At 35.8% G+C, this 5000-nt stretch overlaps 1 protein-coding gene across 7 annotated transcripts in view; it reads right to left on the bottom strand.

The window, feature by feature from the left end:
• The window catches only part of Eip74EF (Ecdysone-induced protein E74), a 248978-nt gene that overhangs the window by 68738 nt on the left and 175240 nt on the right, over nt 1–5000 (bottom strand). The window contains exon 1 of one of the 7 annotated variants that reach the window (XM_035883982.2): nt 1–57. This exon is cut by the window's left edge and continues 1692 nt beyond it. The exons of the other annotated variants lie outside the window; for them this stretch is intronic. The gene's annotated coding sequence lies outside the window, so the exon portion shown is untranslated. Of the gene's footprint in view, nt 58–5000 lie in introns of those variants that run through there. 7 annotated transcript variants of the gene reach the window in all.

Raw genomic sequence — 5000 nt, 5'->3', positions numbered from 1 at the left:
TATAATTCTTACGAAGAAAATCAAACACGATCTTTCGCGATTCTTTTTCTCGTTCTTCTAATAACATTAATAATAATAATAATAATAATAATAATAATAATAATAATAATAATAATAATAATAATAATAATAATAATAATAATTATAATTATAATTATATAATAGTAATAGACAACAATTATTATTATTATATATATATTTTTTTATATACACATATAGTTATGTATATATATATATATATATAAAACCTCAAGAGAATAAAAAAGATTGGACGAAGAAGAGTCGTGTAAATGATAAACGTGCGTTGGCCGTGTAAATATATATTTTTATATATATATATATACGTGTAAGTATATCCCGACGTATTTATGTATATACACGTATGTACGTTAAGTTAAAACGTGTATATGTGTACGTGTGCGTCTGTCTCTTCGTCTCGATCGCGTTATTATATCCCACGTTCTCGCGCGGCGAGGCTACGGTCGCCGGTGGCACACTGACTGACTCGGAACCGGGGTAGCCCGCTAGTCCAGACTCGTTCACTCACTACTCCAGACTCACACTCCACAAGTTCGAGCGCCGTATTCGTTCTCTCGCTCGCACTTATTCGGTTGTTCGCTCGCTTACTCGTTCGCTCGCTTGCTTGCTCGCTCGCTCGCACGCTTGCTTGCTTGCTTCCTTCCTTGCTTGCTTGCTTGCTTGCTTGCTTGCTTGCTCGTTTGCTTGCTCGCTCGCTCGCACGCTCGCACAAGCTAGCTCACGCCGCTCCGATCGTATACGTTCGGCTCTCTTCGTCTATCTATTACGTTCGGCCAACCTCGGCTCGTTCCGTCCTAAGCTGCTCCTCACTACTACCACCACCACCACTAGCCACCACCACCACCACCACCATTACCACCACTACTACTACTACCACCACCACCACCATCACCACCACCGTTCCTACCGCCGCCGCTGCCACCGCTAGCTGCTAGTACCACTTCTTTTCTTTTCTCTTCTCTTCTCTTCTTCTTCTTCGTCTTCTTCTTCTTCTTCTTCTTCTTCTTCTTCTTCGTCTTCGTCTTCGTCTTCTTCTTCTTCTTCTTCTTCTTCTTCTTCTCGCTGCGACGTCCTACAGCCCGGCCTACTCCCTCCCCACCCCACTCCTGACGACTACGATCCTACCTTCTCTACTTCTTCTTCCCCCCACCACAACCCGCAGCGCCACTGTCCTCCGCCTCCATTCCGCGCCATCTCTTCTCCAACCTTCTATTACTTCTATCCTTCTTCATCTTCATCTTCTTCTTCTTCTTCTTCTTCTTCTTCTTCTTCTACTTCTTCTTCTTCTATCGCTTACGCTCCGAGAAAAAGGGAGAAAGAGAGAAAGAGACAGAGAGAGAGAGAGAGAAAGATGGAAAGACTACGAACGAACGCTTGCTCGCTCGCTCGCTCCGTCACGCACGCACACACAGTCGCGTACCGTCGCTCGAGACGAACGGATGCGCGTAGCCTACCGCAATATTCTGCCCCTTACGACGCCCTTCTTTTCTCCTTCTTTTTTTCTTTTTCTTTCTCTTCCTCCTACTACGTGTATATGATATATATGTATATGTATATATACATATATATATGTGTCTGTGTGTATAACTGGTTAATAAGTAATGTCAGAATTTCTTTTTTAATTCAAATAAGTATAACAATACTTTTGATATTTTATTGTTAACAAGTGATTAAATTGTCTTTCGATATTTTTAATATAAAAAATGAATGATATCGGAGATATGTATAGAAAAATTTTCATAAGAAATAATAGATTTTGATCAGGCAGTAATTTAATTAATTAATATCATGTCATCATTTTGTATATTAAAAAAATATATATAAACCGTTGTCGTATACGCGAGATACTTTTAATATAAAAAAGATAATTTCGATTTTTTGATTAATCCTCCTTTCCTCTTTCAAACGTCACAAGAATGCCACCACCCCCATCCGCCGCCCTCCCCCCTTAATATCTTACATTCTCACATAGATAAAGATAATTTTTCTACTTTTCAACTTATTAATTAAGAATATTATTTTCATTGATATTAATGTCGCGAATGTTCTTTCTCTTTGTCTTTTTTTTTTTTTTCTTTTCTTTCTTTTAAAGCTGGTATTTCATGCCCGTCCAAACGGGTAAACGCGCTCTCTCTGTTCCATTTTTTTTTTTTTTTCCTTTGTAAATTTGGACCTTGATCAGATCCAATTCATCGGACCAATCTCAATAAAGTTTTTATATAAGAGAAAATATGTTTTGATATTATTTAAAATTAAAGGATTTGTCATTTTGATTAATATTTACAGAGAGATCATTTTGAAATTCAGATATAAATGATTCATTGTTAAAAGCTTTAAAAAGAATTTCTTGGATAGGTCTATAATATAAGTACTTAAATACATACGTACGTACGTACGTACACACACACACACACACACACACACACACACACACACACACACACACACACATACGTAGGCATTTTATTTTTTTTTATATCAAGTTATAACTTTCGTCTATTGGGATAGGACGTGAAGATCGATCGACGAGAGTTTTTTTTCACTCTCTCTTTCTCTCTCTTTCTTTATCTCTTTTTTTTTTTTTTACCGGTAGTCGTCGTCTCCCATCGTTCGCCTTTCGTGGAAACGTGTATGTATGTGCCACACGATGGCTTTGTAAAACTCTCAGTTTTCTCTCTCTCTCTCTCTCTCTCTCTCTTTCTGTCTGTCTGTCTGTCTGTCTCTTACTCTCTCTTTCTCTCTCTCTACGGCGTGCGTTACGAGTCCCTGACCTTGTCGATCCTCCAGCGAGCGATCGGTTGCGACGACGAGCGGTTAGAGACTCGTAGGAAGAAGAACTCCGCGTGCTTGTGTGTGCTTCTTCTTCTACTTCTTCTGCCTCTTCTTCTTCTTCTTCTTCTTCTTCTTCTTCTTCTTCTTCTTCTTCTCCTCCTCCTCCTATTTCTTCTTCTTCTACTCTACTCGCAGCGGGTGAATGAGCGCGCGAGGTCATCGCCGGAGGAGAACGATTTTTCGAAGATCCTGTCTTCTCTCTCTCTCTCTCTTTCTCTCTATCTCTCTCTCTCTCTCTTTCTTACTTTCTATCTATCTTTCTCTATTTCTTGCATTCATTCTCTCTCTCTCTCTCTCTCTCTCTCTCTCTGTCTCTTTCTCTCTTTCTACTCCGGTTTCGGTCTTTCTTATCTACGAGACAAGTACGATACATCGATTAAACTTGACAGCTCTCGCGCACGAGACAATTCTCACTAACGATTTCCGCGAATGGAAGACGAATTTTTTTTTTCGACCAACTTTAACTACAGAGAGAGAGAGAGAGAGAGAGAGAGAGGGAGCGATAATAATACTTGCTGTTTCAAATCAGCTGTTCTTAGTTTTTAATCCATGCTTTGAATAGTACGATGATATTAAAAAAATACAGGTTAAGAAGAAGAGAAAAAGAGAAAATGAAAGAGAGAGAGAGAGAGAGAGAGAGAGAGAGAGAGATAATAGTACTTGTTGTTTCAAATCAGCTGTTCGTAATTTTTAATTCATACTTTGAATTGAACGGTGATATTAAAAGGAGACAAACTAAGAGACAGAGAGAGAGAGAGAGAAATAGAGAGATAATAGTACTTGTTGTTTCAAATCAGCTGTTCGTAATTTTTAATTCATACTTTGAATTGAACGGTGATATTAAAAGGAGACAAACTAAGAGACAGAGAGAGAGAGAGAGAGAGAGAAATAGAGAGATAATAGTACTTGTTGTTTCAAATCAGCTGTTCGTAATTTTTAATTCATACTTTGAATTGAACGGTGATATTAAAAGGAGACAAACTAAGAGACAGAGAGAGAGAGAGAGAGAGAGAGAGAGACAGAGAGAGAGAGAGAGAGAGATAACAATACTTGTCGTCTCAAATCAGCTGTTCGTATTCTCGGATTCATACTTTGAATTACGATGATATTTAAAAAGAGAAAGACAGACAGACAGATAGACAGACAGACAGAGAGAGAGAAAGAGAGAGAGAGAGAGAGAGAGAGAGAGAGAGAGAGATAATATTTGTAGTTGTTTGTCAAATCGATTTTTTGTATTCTCGAATAAATGCTTCAGATTTATAATAGAATAAAATTAATCTTGTATTAATCTTATTGATTTATCGGCGCTATCCTTATCGATCTAACAAGTATCCGAGGAAATTACTTTCGTTACTAGTTGGATAAAAATTGTTGATAAAATCTAAATGATATAATCGATGAGATTGTATTTACGACGTATAAATATACACACGTACATGCATAAAGCACGTGCGCACACGTACACACGTTGATTGAAACTTTTACAATTTTTTCTTCGTTACTTGAAAGTTTATATCATATCTGGTTCGTTTGACATTTTTTTTTTTTTACTTGCCTTTCTTTTTCTTTTTTTTTTTCTTTTTTTTTCAATTAGAAAATTCACTTTTGTATCATCTTGCTTTTTTTTTTTTATTATTATTATTTTTTTTTTTCTTCGTTCGAACGTGAACAAAAACTCAATTTATAAAGTCGAAGAAAATATCTTGCAGTACAATATCGAAATATTGTATCGATAATTCTAAGATAATAAATATATATAAATCAAAAGTAATCGTAATGCTTTATTAAATTATTTATTACCTATATCTGTAATTATATTTCACACGAGCATAAATATTATGTTATAGCGTGTAAAATCAATTTCAAAATATATATATATAAATATTAAATTTTACTCGTAACGACTGAAAACAACGTTATCGTATTGTTATAAAATTATATCATTAATCGCGAATTCATTGAACTTATTATTATTCGTCATGATATTTTATGATAATTGAATTATTTGAATAAAAGAAAAAAAAAAAAAAAAAAAAGAAAAAAGAAGAGGAAAAAAGAATTATAAACAATGATGATAATGATAAGAAAATATACATATATGATATATTTCTCTCTCTCTCTCTCTCTCT

This window comes from Vespa mandarinia, chromosome 12 (genome assembly GCF_050613455.1).
Source record: "Vespa mandarinia isolate Hongniang chromosome 12, ASM5061345v1, whole genome shotgun sequence".
In the NCBI taxonomy this organism is placed as follows: domain Eukaryota; kingdom Metazoa; phylum Arthropoda; class Insecta; order Hymenoptera; family Vespidae; genus Vespa; species Vespa mandarinia.
This window is presented reverse-complemented; position numbering and strand designations above follow the sequence as displayed.